Source organism: Globicephala melas, chromosome 4 (genome assembly GCF_963455315.2).
Source record: "Globicephala melas chromosome 4, mGloMel1.2, whole genome shotgun sequence".
Lineage (NCBI taxonomy): Eukaryota > Metazoa > Chordata > Mammalia > Artiodactyla > Delphinidae > Globicephala > Globicephala melas.
In genome coordinates this window covers 89,249,232-89,263,417 of record NC_083317.1, presented here as the reverse complement: position 1 = coordinate 89,263,417, position 14,186 = coordinate 89,249,232, and the positions used below count along the sequence as shown (strand labels likewise).

Genomic DNA, 14,186 nt, shown 5'->3' with positions numbered 1-14,186 from the left:
CCAAAAAAGTCATTTATATTCAAATTTATTAGCAACCAAATTCCTTATCCTTTGTACATATACTTTACAAAATTTGGGGCATAAGAACTTCAGAATCCTAACAGAGCCTCAGAATACTACCTAAAGACATTAGCACCAATAAATGTAACTTACCTATGCGCTATCATTCAGAATAATACTTTGTTTTTAATTTTGAGTACTAATTCTAAATCCATAAAGACCACACTCCTCTGAACCAGTCTTTTCTAAATCCAGTGAATAATGAAATCATTATTACCTCTAAAATAACAGAATCAGTTTACAAGTTTATAGAAGCATGTTTATAAATAAGAGTATAGAAAATGAGTGTGTGCTACATATTAAAATAAGCATAATTTCCTGAAAACTTACTTCAGTATTTTTACACATATACATACCCTATGTTATGTCATATGTATTTCTTAGTGAAAGTCCAATTCAAAATTTTCAGAATGTGTATTTGAAATGATCATCCAAGCAGTGTCCACTGAGAGCCAGAACAGTGCTGGATCTCCCAGAAACTGCAGAAAAGGAAGAACGATTCCATTCCAAAAAGCAAAAAGACTTTTTTTTTTTAAAGGTAATAACTTTTTTTTTCTTGAAACATCTTATCAAGATGTGACCAAATTCAACACAAAACATCACTGTAAAACAACATATGTATCAGAGACACAGCAAAGCTCCACAGCACACATCCTCATTTTAGAGTGAGCAACAAAAGCTCAGTCGTCAAATGCAGTTGCAGCCCTCTGAATTGGGAATGTTAACCATCCCATTCTCTGCAGTTGCCACAGAAAGCCATGATAGTTTGCAGGAGCAGTGTCACTTTTCTGCCTCTCTCCTCAGCTGTTGCTGCTGCAGCTAACAAAAGCACCAAGTACTAGCATTTATTGAGTACTTCCTATGTGCTGGCCCTATGACAACTGCCTTACATGCATTCACATTTCAATCCTCACAACTGCTCTACAGAGAAAAATTCCCATTTGTCAGAGTGGAAACCAACTGGAGTGGTTACACAATTTCCCAAAGCCATACAACTGATAAGGTGACAGGATTCACATTAGGTATGCCTGGCTCCAGAGGCTGAGCTCTTTGCCACAGTAACACCCTACAGGAAGACTTTACTGCCAAAGGTCAGACACAGACCCTACTTAGCCCTCTAATCACTGGAGAGGCACTGCCCTCAGGAAAGGCTAGCGTCAGATCTGTGCAGCAGAATTAGATGCACAGAAACAGGCGCTCTCTCTCCCGGAGGTTGTTCTAGCTTAAGCTGAAAACTTAAGTTACAAGTGCACAATTACAAGTGACACCAATTGCAACCCAAAATGGAATCAAAATCTAATATATCTGTCTCCTTGAAGTCAGTAACACATACATCCAAATTCACAAGTCATGTTAGGATGCATGCAATATCAGAATCTACATTTCCACGAATCCCATTACACCAAAGACTACCATAATTATTAAAATTAACTACTAAACTACGAGAACCCCCATTTTCACCCAATTTCCAAACCCTTGGCAAAACAACACTTTTGAAATCAGGCAACACCTATTTACTTCTGAACAACCAACATCACTTTTTAAAGTTTGCATTGAGTTCATTTCTAATTATCAACCTTGGATAGAACTCGAAAATCATCAGTTCACTATCACTAAATAATTCCACTGGTCTGATGACCCACTCATGACACAGAAACAACACGTTTTAATCATATTCAGTGGCTCTAATTCTGCCAACGAATCTGAGAAATAAAAATAAGTGTTTGCAAAAATATACACAGTGCCAGCTCTTTAAGAACTGGCTGGAAAGCATGGGAGAAATTTACATAGTTTTCTCTCTTCTTTTGACTATCCAAAGCGAAAGAACTAGAAAGATTAAGAATTCTTAATGATTGTTCTTTCACAATCATTACTTTTTTTGAAATGGTAATACTAACATAGTAAGATTCAAACAGTTCAAAAGATTATATGTGAAAATAAATTTTTCCCACATCTGGCCACAGGATCTCCCCACCTCAACCCCACCCCCCAAACCACTGTTACTAGTCTCCTGTGTATCTTCCTGGAGTCACCTTGAGCATATAAACATACATACACAAACACACACACACTCCATCCCGTGTGTCCTCCTTTCCATTCCTCCCCCTCTTTTTGCGCTAAAATGGCAGAAGACTATATAAGATCTTCTGCCTCCATTTTTTTCATTTAAATGTACCTTTGAGAAGATCCTATAAATGCTAACAAGAAAGTCATAAACATCAAATCTAAACAAAACCTGTAAAGAAACAATTCACACAAAACATCTTTCACCAGATGTTAAAACTGGTGACCTCTGCTGGCAGGACATATGGAAGTCCAAGGGCTAAGAAGTAATCCCCTTGAGGGTCTATGAGATTTTGCACAAGAATAAAAAACTATTTCCCTGATACAGAAACAGACTTCACTCCTAACCCCAGTCTAGGATCTCACAAATGTATATTGCTTACTAAGGAAAACACAGAAAGGTGATTTAGGGAAAATCCATCACTTTAGTGGGTGAAAAAATTTTAAGTACATAGGGTATTACATTTTAAAATAAAAAGATGCCCCCAAAAAATCGCTATAACTACAAACAGCATCTAAAAATTCACACATGTATGATAAATTTTATCCCATAAAAGAACAATTATATGGAAAAAGAAAAAAATATTAAGGAAATTCATTCATTATCTATTCCCATTACCTTACTTCAGAAACCCAAAGCAGATGACCCAATTGCCTTACACTGTCAGTTAATGACATCTGATAGCCACAAAATAGAAATAGAACAAAATTAGTATGCAGTCTACCCAATTAGCCCTTTTAAATTAAGGGGAAAGCATAAAACACTTCTTCCTAACCCATAAGCTGTGTTCTATTAACAGTTGAAGGTAACCACCAAAATATGCTATTAACTAAAACTTTTCTGACGAGGTGTTTGCTTACGCTAATGTCAAGTAGTTCCTGACTATTATTCTATAAGGTGTCGATTTTCAGGCCTTAAATACGCTAAGAAAATTTAGAACTCTCTCTCTCAAAAAAAAAAAAACAAAAAAAACAAATCACAAAATTAAATGACAAAAATCTCAGAATTTTAATACAGGAACTGACTGTATAAGTACTGGTAGAATGAAAGAGCAAACTTTAGGTAGCATTTCATCTGATCCTCTTACACATTTCTAGAAGCTAAATGACTTACCCATGTAACTATGGCTTTGCAAATCATGGCAAAAATTCATTTTCTTAATACTGAATTCACATTAAAATGCTAGCCACCATTCAAGTAGATAAGCAGTAAGAACAAACATCCACTTAACAACCAAGTCGTTGCCCACTCACCTATGGTCAACTAATCTATGACAAAAGAAGCAAGGATATACAATGGAGAAAAGACAGTCTCTTCAATAAGTGGTGCTGGGAGAACTGGACAGCTACATGCAAAAGGATGAAATGAGAACACTCCCTAACACCATACACAAAAATAAACTCAAAATGGATTACAGACCTAAATATAAGACCGGACTCTTTAAAACTCTTAGAGAAAAACACAGGAAGAACACTCTTGGACGTAAATCACAGCAAGATCTCTTTTGATCCACCTCCTAGAGTAATGGAAATAAAAATAAACACATGGGACCTAATGAAACTTAAAAGTTTCTGCACAGCAAAGGAAACTACAAACAAGACAAAAAGACAATCCTCAGAATGGGAGAAAATATTTGCAAACGAATCAACGGACAAAGGATTAATCTCCAAAATATATAAACAGCTCATGCAGCTCAATATTAAAAAACCAAACAACCCAGTCCAAAACTGGGCAGAAGACCTAAATAGACATTTCTCCAAAAAAGACACACAGATGGCCAAGAGGGCATGAAACGCTGCTCAACCTCACTAATTACAAACTACAATGAGGTATCACCTCACACCAGTTAGAATGGGCATCATCAGAAAATCTACAAACACCAAATGCTGGAGAGGGTATGGAGAAAAGGGAATCCTCTTGCACTGTTGGTGGGAATGTAAACTGATACTGCCACTATGGAAAACAGTACAGAGGTTCCTTAAAAAACTAAAAATAGAACTACCATATGACCCAGCAATCCCACTACTGAGCATATATCCAGAGAAAACCACAATTCAAAAAGACACATGCACCCCAATGTTCATTGCAGCACTATTTACAATAGCCAGGTCACGGAAGCAACCTAAATGCCCATCGACAAACAAATGGATAAAGATGTGGTACATATGTACAATGGATTATTACTCAGCCATAAAAAGGAACGAAATTGGGTCATTTGTAGAGACGTGGATGCATCTAGAGACTGTCATACAGAGTGAAGTAAGTCAGAAAAACAAATATCGTATATTAATGCATATATGTAGAGCCTAGAAAAATGGTACAGATGAACCGGTTTGCAGGGCAGAAATTGAGACACAGATGCAGAGAACAAATGTATGGACACCAAGGGGGGAAAGTGGCGGGGGGTGGTGGTGGTGGTGTGATGAATTGGGAGATTGGGATTGACGTGTACACACTGATGTATATAAAATGGATAACTAATAAGAACCCGCTATATAAAAAAATAAAATTTAAAAAAAAAACAATCAAGTCGCTGATCACCTAGTTATGATGCCTATCATTCAGTATGATAAAAAAGACACAATGCGGGAGGGAGGGAGGGAGGGAAGAGAGGAAAGCACTGGTACCATCTTTGATCTCAGACAAATAAAGATACCAAGATGTAGGTTGATATCTAGTTCTTAGAAAGTAAAAATTCTTCACTCTGTTTAAGTAGTTAAAAATTTAAAACATCTCCTTTGTTTAAAAAAAATGTTTGAGAGTCCAGAGTACAATTTCACATAAAGAAGAATATAAAAAAGACACTTAATGACCATCTCTGATCCTTGGCCCCCATGTTTTCTTCTGTATTTTAAATTCTACCTCCTGAAAGAAACTTCCGATAAAAGGAAAACAGGTGGCAAACTTCCAGGTTTAAACATTTAATACTTATATTCTTCCTCATTCATTCCTCAAACTGTTCATTTCGCATAAATATCTTAATCTGGACACTCTGCATACTGAAATTTAATTTTTGATCTTTCAGCATGACCCTTATAGTTTGATTGTATTATTTCTGAGTTATGAATCTAAGCTCTCAAAAAGCAGGGTAACATCCAACTCATTGTTTGACACTGAAACCCTCATATTTTAAAACTCTAAATATTAAAAATTTCAAAAGGACATAATACCGAAATAGCTGCCTTTAGAATAAATTACCCAGGTTGTTTGGCACATCTTTACCACAGAAAACTATTAAAGAGGGACTTCCCTGGTGGTCCAGTGGTTAAGACTCCCCACTTCCACTGCAGGTGGCACAGGTTCGATCCCTGCTCAGGGAACTAAGATCCCCCGTGCCACGTGCCCCCCCTCAAAAAAACAAACTATTGAAGAGAGATGGTTACAACATTCTTCTGGTAGACTAAACCCACTGACACTACATGATAGATACATGTTAATACATTCATAGTAACGGCTCAAATGGGACTCCAATGTGGTCAGAATGCTGTCACACATACTGAGAGCTAAAAACATTATCTTATTTAGACATACTACTAAGAAAATAACAAGCAAAAAAAGCCTGAGGATTAAAAAAATAAAACCCGAAATCTTAAGTTTCATAACAACTAACACAAATATACCCAGATAAAGCCAATTTAGTGAGACATGATTCCCAACTAGACTAGGTTTTTCACCAGGACTGTGGCTACTATTCCAGGATTAAGAGGATAAAACTATCCATTTCCATTTCACTCTAAATGTTGACTAGATTTTTTTTTCCCCTTCCTTGTCAACACTGCCAACATGAAAATTCAAATTAATGTGACTACAGTACAACTGAACTTTGAAGGTCTAACTCAAAAAGGAGCTTTTGCCACATCAACAAGAATGAAACAGGACTGTCACTGTTCTTATTTTAACACGGGCCCTTGTAGAAGCAATCCATTTTATTACGAAGATAGTATAATACAAAACTCAAGAGTTTTGCTACATACTATAAGGAAAGTGGCCCTTTCCTTCAAGAAATGTAACATTTGGTTGAGGCAATGTGACACATACTCACAAAACAATAAATAATTATGGAGTTTGTGATACTCATTAAATGTGATGAAATCTCAAAGAAATATCCTGAATCAGGATGGCCCGAAAAAACTTCATGAAAGTGGGACTGAAACTAGGCTATTAAAAGGATAAAGGGAAGGAACAGCATGCACAAAGGCAGAGGAGTAATGAGTATGCCAAAACTGCAGTATTTGATAGACAGGCAAGAATCCCAGTTGGAGAAGAGTAGGAAATACGGCTGAATAGGTTAGAATGGAGCCTTAAAAGCCAGACTTGAAGCATATGAACTACATCCAGTTGGCAAAAGGAAGCCATTATGGGTTCTTCTGCAGGCGAACTGACATCATGAAACCAATATTTAAATAAATTACACTGTTGGTGATTAGAGAAGATAGAATGGAGAAGAAGATATCGAGCAAGCTACTTGAAAAGTAATGCAATAACCCAGAAACCTAAAACCATTCATTCATTCTCTCCTTCACTCACTGAGAAAACAGACTGCTAGTTAAGAACACTGGCCTAGGGACTTCCCTGGCGGTCCAGTGGTTAACAACCCGCCTTCCAATGCAGGGGACGTGGGTTCGATCCCTGATCGGGGAACTAAGATCCCACACGCTAAGGGACAACTAAGCCCTCACGCGTGCGTGCGCGCGCTCTAGAGCCTGCGCGTGCCACAACTAGAGAGAAGCCTGTGCGCCGCAACAGAAGAGCCCGCATGCCGCAACTAAGACCCAATGCAGTCAAATAAAAAAAAATTTAAATAAATAAGAACACTGGCCTAGAAGTCAGACACACTGGACCTAAACCCCTCTGTGCACACCTTACTACCTGAGCCTTGGTCTCCACGCTGTTAGTAATAAGGATACCAGTCGCTTAGATTGTCACAAGTACCTATCAAAGCATCTTCGTGATCCTGACACATAGAACTCTAGTAGTCGTTAACATTACTGGTGAATTAAGAACGATAAAAAATGGGAAGGGAAAATAAGACAAGATTCAAAGATATTTCAGAGGAACACACCTCCAAGCAGAACTGTCTTGACAGCAGCTGAAAATGTAGAACAAGAACACAGAACACTTCCCTGGTGGCACAGTGGTTGAGAGTCCGCCTGCCGATGCAGGGGACACGGGTTCATGCCCCGGTCCAGGAAGATCCCACATGCCGCGGAGCGGCTGGGCCCGTGAGCCATGGCCGCTGAGCCTGCGCGTCCAGAGCCTGTGCTCCACAACGGGAGAGGCCACAACAGCGAGAGGCCCGCGTACCGCAAAAAAAAAAAAAAAAAAAAGAACACAGATGAAAGGTTGAGGCTGGAGAAAACAATAACCTACTTAAAAAATAACCACTCCAATTTTAAAAAGCAGATCCTAGGTACTGCCAGATCCAGCCTCGAACAATAAAATCACTTTTTATTTAAAAAGAGTTAGAAAGGGCTTCCCTGGTGGCGCAGTGGTTGAGAGTCAGCCTGCCGATGCAGGGGACACGGGTCCGTGCCCCGGTCCAGGAAGATCCCACATGCTGCGGAGTGACTAGGCACGTGAGCCATGGCCGCTGAGCCTGCGCGTCTGGAGCCTGTGCTCCGCAGCGGGAGAGGCCACAACAGTGAGAGGCCCGCGTACCACCAAAAAAAAAAAAAAAAAGAGTTAAAAAATGTTTTCAAATGCTGCGAGCAGATTTAAAAATTTCAAGCCCAAGTGACAGAAGAACGGCAACAAAGACACACAAAAGACCCACCACTACCTACACCAACTATGGAACTTGGTATTGTTTCCCTTAGCGTTAAAATCCAACCTAGGGCTTTCCTGGTGGCGCAGTGGTTAAGAATCTGCCTGCCAATGCTGGGGACACGGGTTCGAGCCCTGGTCCGGGAAGATCCCACATGCCACAGAGCAACTAAGCCCGTGAGCCACAACTACTGAGCCAGCGTGCCACAACTACTGAAGCCCGCGTGCCTAGAGCCCATGCTCCGCAATAAGACAAGCCACTACGACGAGAAGCCCACGCAGCGCAACGAAGAGTTAGCCCCCCTCTCCACAACTAGAGAAAGCCCACGCGCAACAACGAAGACCCAATGCAGCCAAAAATAAATAAATTAAATTTTTAAAATAAAATGAAATAAAACCCAACCTAATTCTTCAAGTAAGCCTTAAATCACAACTTCAGGAGTAAATAAATTATGCCAAGCTTATTTCGACTATTTTGCCCAAAAATTCAGGAAATAAAACTGCCAAATACTTTCTATGACATTATGCCCCTACTTAAAAAACAAGCAAATAAAATGTAATACAAAGAAACAAACTTCAAATCCAAACCCATTATCATCCTCAACAACTTACATTTTCATGATGCTTGTTTGTCAGCTACTGTTCTCAGCAACTTACACATACGACTTTTTTCATTATAGTTTGATTTACAACCTTGTGCTAATAATTTCTGCTGTACAGCAAGTGACTTAGTTATACACATATATACATTCTTTTTTAATATATGTATCTTTTTCCATTATGGTTTACCCCCAGGGGATTATCTATAGTTCCCTGTGCTATACATTAGGACCTTGCTGTTTACCCATTCTAAATGTAATAGTTTGCATCTACCAACTCCAAAGTCCCAGTCCATCCCTCTCCCTCTCCCACACCACCTTGGCAACCACAAGTCTATTCTCTATGCCTGTCAGTCTCTTTCTGTTTTGTAGATAGGTTCACTTGTACTGCATTTCAGATTCCACACATAAGTGATATCATATGGTACTTGTCTTTTTCTTTCTGACTTACTTCACTTAGTATGATAATCTCCAGCTGCATCACACATACAACTCTCTTAATCCTCTCAACTCTTTGAAGTTGACCGTCCCATTACACAGAGGAGAAAACTGAGACATAGCGGAGTTACTCCCCCAAGGTGACATAATTAGTAAGGGATGGTGCCTGAATTTGAAGCTGGGCAGTTCATCTTGAGAACCCCTGATAGAATCAGTATGCTGCACAAACAGACTTTTATGATTTTTCTTACACAAGTTTTCAGAAATACGTGAGATACTCTTATTTGCTTTTCCTTCTTAATTAATTGTAGGTATGGAACCACATTTCCTATTTCTGCTGGCAGTGTGTGGAGAGGCTACGTCACCGCTGTGAATCTAAAGGTAGGAAATACAGCAGTTGACAAGAAGATGGCATCTTATTAAACAGTTCTAGAGAGTTAAGCCAATGGTATTTGAGCCCTATGAATTTCATTTATCCATGCAATCACTTGACCCAGTTAGTAGAGATCCCAGTTCGCAAGTACAGAATTATAAACTTGATTGGGAACACTAGTTTTTGCAAGGGTATCTAAAGACTGATGAAACAGCTGAAACTCTGGCACAGCTACAGTCATCTAGAAAGAACATGGACTACAGCTCAGACAGACCGAGGTTTAAATCCTAGTGCATCATTTGATCCTTTTGTGGCCTTGAACAAGTGAATTAACTTATCTTGACCTTGCTGTTTTATCATCCACAAAAAGAGCGCAACACTACCCACCTCAGTATTAGCCTGGGATATAAATGACATAGAAAGCACCTCACACCTTTCCTGTAGTATAGCCCAAGCTGAGTCCCTTTCCTTGGACTCTTGCAAACAGGGCAGTTAACTGTACTCTTAGGGAGTCCAATCCCAGAGGAGATGAACAGCAAACCTCTCCAGCATAAGCTCTCTCACACAGGCTTTTTTTTTAATTCAAGTATCTACTGGTGATAGAGCAGGAGATCCCACCATGGGGTCTCCAAACCAAACTATACTCTTACCAATTCTTTACTACTCAGCCCTGGGGTCCTAGCCCTTCTGTACTATGGGGATGTATAATGTCTCAATGTTAGCTGCTTTCTCTTTTTGCACGTCAATGACTTATACTATAAACACCATTTGAAATGAGTCAAATTCCATGTACTAGAAAAATACAAAGTCCCGAACAGTGCCAATATTTCTGCCACTCTCTCTCCCCGACTTACTACTATTCACATTCTTCTCAATTCTTTTTATACAAATAACACAGAAAATGAACAAACCCAACAAATTATTTCTTCATCAAAATGTGTCAAATCAGAAATTCTTTGTAGTAATAACTGCTGTAGTATATTGGAGAAGAACTCCTTTATTAGCTACTCATTTGACAAGGTCGTACTTATATTTCATTGTTATATATGAACAGATGTATTCGTTCAACAGGTTGTCATTTAAAAGGTCCATTAGTCACATCTCTTTTTATCAGTAACCCCTATGTTTATAGTAAGCTCCTGCCCTTTCTGCATATTAGCTTGAAACTCTCCCAGTACAAAGGAAGCAGTTACTTCTCGTTCTCTTGATAGGCATGTATCATGGTAATCATGATAAATCTTATGGTGTGAACACAGGTAACAAAGATTCCTAAACACGCCTAAAAACGTATTAAAATACTTGCCTCTTTGAAGCAACCAGTGAAAAACTACAACCTTCACAAAGGGCCATTCCATTTACCATGGGTATGTCCCATATTAATAACCAAAGCTGGTACACGTTGAAATAAAAACATCTTATAAACTGATGGTGAGCTCTGCAACAATTTTTATGCCATTAACAAGTACCTTAATTAAGTTCCTTAACAGTAAGAAAAACTTTCTCCACGTACATATTGTTTTCATCCCCCATACAGTTTAGTATTTTGCCCTCTAGGTCTGATTCTAACAACTCAAGTGACAAAAAGTAGTAGTTACTTATGGACTTAATGGTTGTGATTACATATATCACATGGTGCATAACAGGACTGGGAGAAAAAATTCATATTCCAAAGAAGCAGGAAAACCTCGATTTAAGAGCAAAAAGTATAAACACGAATCACTCGCCTAACCACTTTCAGGCATATTTTCTTTCTGCTGTTCCTCCTCCACAGGTAAACGCTAACTATTTCTAGAACGCGCTCAAGGATAATTTCCGAGGCTTGCTTGCCATGAATTCCCATGATACAACTCAGCACACACACTGTTTTCATGGAGACAAAGGTGCCCTATTTCCCTAGACTACAAACTTATTAAAATGGTGAGAACATACAGTTCCAGGAAGTCAAGATTACTAAAATACACCAATGCAGCATGGGTCTTATTTAACAAAAAATGAAAATAAACCACACTGGTAAAACCAAAAAGTCACTCACTCTATCTTCAACGTGTAACCAGGATATTTATTACAATTTTTTTTAAGGTAAGTAGATGAAAACACCACCAGGGCCTTCTATTATCCAACCTGATAAAGGAGTCTTTAGGGAAAAAAAGGGGGGGAAAGAGAAACGATTACTTAATTATATGGGGGAGGAAGAATCAAACCATTCAGACTAAAAATAACCCACATTTCACCCACCAAATTTTATTAACTAGCTTGTTGAGATCAGCATAAGGGTCTTGTTTAGAAAACAAGAAAGCCAAAAGTCAACTTCCCTCTGTCAACTATAATCACATAAGTACTAAAACTCTTCACCTTGGTGCCCACAGAGTCCACGGTTTTAAGTAAACTCCAGACACTGAGGAAAAAACCTAGTTTTTAACTAGGTTCCAACACTTTTGTCATTTGTAATCACCCAATTATTTCCGAGAATATTATTAGATAACCTAACAATGGGAGCGTCTTTTAAGAGCCATTACAACCCAAATTTTACATGAAACACACCATTTTCACAACCTAAATTTATTTTCGGTTGCCACTGCAAAGTGCTCCCTGTTCCAGCAAATTAGGAACTTCCAAAAATACTGAACACGCTAACACACGCATGTCTTCCCTCGAGCTGCCATTTCAGATTAATATTTCACTTATAAAAGTCTGCTTCTGTTCAAAAAATGACATCGGTTGCAAAGAGGAAGTTACCGATAAACCACTCTCACAACGTGGCCTTTACACTGTCAGAAAATAATGTGACTCTGAGCCACCCAAAACTTACCAGGAAGCTGGCAATAACTTTGCCAATTCTACACTTCTGAACCCAACTTCAAAGAGGCTCTATCAAATACCTTCTCAAGACGATAAAAAGCACTAAGTTACAAATAAACACGTCCCGGAGCGCGGCCGCGCGCCCCTCCCCCGCCCGCGCCCCCGCCCCCGCCCGGGACGCGCGGCCCCAACAGCCGCCCGCAGCCCCCAGCACGCCGGCCAGGGTCGCCGCGCCGGGCCCGGGGCCGCGCCGCGGGAGGGGAGCGGATTTCCATTGCTGCCTGAGGTTTAACAAAATAACGTGCACCGAAGAGATCCCTCTCCCCTGCTAAAAATAGGCTATAAAGGAGTCGGCCTCATGATGGCTCCTTGATTCAATTTGCTGCAAATTCTTTCCTGAAAGCCTCCCGCACATACATACACACACACACACACACACACACACAAAATGGGGGTGTAAATGCACGAAGGGTGGAAGGGGGGAGAAGGCCGAGGTGCACATTTTCGGGGACAACATAATAAGGGTGAGGATCCCCCGGGACCAGGAAAGGGTAGGGGGTGGGCAGGCACGTGAGCATTTCAAAGAAGCCTGAGAGCAAAAAGGGGGGATGGGGCACCCTAAATGCCTTCCCTCCCCTCCCCTCCCCCGCCAAACCCCCAGCTCCCCGAAGGGCCAAGTTGAAAAATGCATGTTCCACTTGCGCCCATCCCCCCCGGCGGCCCGGCGCCCCCCGGCCGCCTCCGCCCGCGCCCCCCGCCCGGGCCCGCGGCCGCCCCCACCCCGGGGTCCGGCCCCCGGCGCTTACCTGGAAACCGTGGCCTCCGACGCCGCTCCCCCCTCCCGGGAATGGAGACACAAGGAAATTCCCCTCCTCGCCGCCGCCGCCACCTCCAACCACCCCCAAAATAACCCCTCCGGGGGGTGAGAGGCAATTATAACCCCGGCGAGCGGAGGGCGCGGGGGATGGGCGCCGGGCGGGCGGGGGCGGGGAGCGCGGCGCGGGTCCCCAGGTGGCGAGCGGAGGTGCTCCCGCCGCGGGGGGAGGGGCGGGGGCGCACGCGGCCGGCGGCGGGGGGAGGCGGCGCGCGGGGGAAGGGCGCGAGCGGGGAGAGGAATTGAGGCAGAAGGTAAAAGCTGTTACTAAGGGAAAGAGCCAAACGGTTCGGAGCAGCCAACGGCTCAGACACTCAACACTGGGGAGAGAGGAATGGGGACCAGCCAGGCACAAATGAGCTCGCGAGGCCCGCGGCGGCGGCGGCGGCGGCGGCCGCGCAGCAAAACAAACCCAAGCGGCCTGCGCCGGGCGGGCGGGCGGGTGCGCGGGGGAGGGGCCGGCGGGGGAGGGGCGCCGCGGACGCGGGGAGGAGGCGGCGGCGGCGGCGCGACGGGGGGGTGGGGTAGGTACTGCCGGCCTGGATCCTCTCCCTCGCGCCCGCCGCGGCGGCGCTGGGGGCTGGGTGGGCGCGGCGCAGGCTTTTAAAAAGAAAGACAGACCCGCAGGCGCTCCGAGGTGTCGCCCGGCCCCCGGCCGCCCCGCCCCCACCGCCGTGCGCGGCCGGGTGCGGGGCATCCTGGGTGTTGGCTGCGCGGCCCCGGGCCCGGTGGGGGCGGGAAGGCTTGTGCCGCCTCGGGTGGGGAAACGCCGGTTAGCTTTTCTGGGTAGGCCGGCGGGGCTCCCGCGTGTCCGGGGACGGCCTGGCCCCGCGGGCACCCGGGCTGCGCGGCGCGGCCTGTGGGCCACACGCACGCGGTGAGCATGTGAGGGGAGCGCGGCGCAGGCATCATATGGACGTTTGTTTGTGAAAAGATTTGCACGCACCTTTGTGTGCGTAAATACATATGTTTCTCAGAAGCGTACCTGGAAAGGTGCTTTATCTGTAATAAGCGATATTCAAAATGTAATCCAGAACACGGGATCTGTGGAGAAAACACACTAACACAAGAAAAGGGTTTTGATACTAAACACAAAGCTGTAATTGAAGTGTTTATGCCCAAATGTACTGTGAATTAAACATATGGTGGTATTTATCGTCTGGTGGGTCTGTTTGAAAGGTTTGGTCGATCAGTTCGCGTTTCACAAAAATAAAA

General features: G+C 42.6%; 1 protein-coding gene across 5 annotated transcripts in view; it reads right to left on the bottom strand.

The window, feature by feature from the left end:
• TBL1XR1 (TBL1X/Y related 1) overlaps positions 1–13,317 on the bottom strand; it is a 187,805-nt gene extending 174,488 nt beyond the window's left edge. For 2 of the 5 annotated variants that reach the window (XM_060298401.1, XM_030863255.2), the window contains exon 1: positions 12,108–12,238. The gene's annotated coding sequence lies outside the window, so the exon portion shown is untranslated. Of the gene's footprint in view, positions 1–12,107; positions 12,239–12,903 lie in introns of those variants that run through there. The other 3 variants (XM_030863264.3, XM_030863250.3, XM_060298402.2) reach the window with 3 other exon arrangements.
• Between the last annotated feature and the right edge of the window lie 869 nt (positions 13,318–14,186).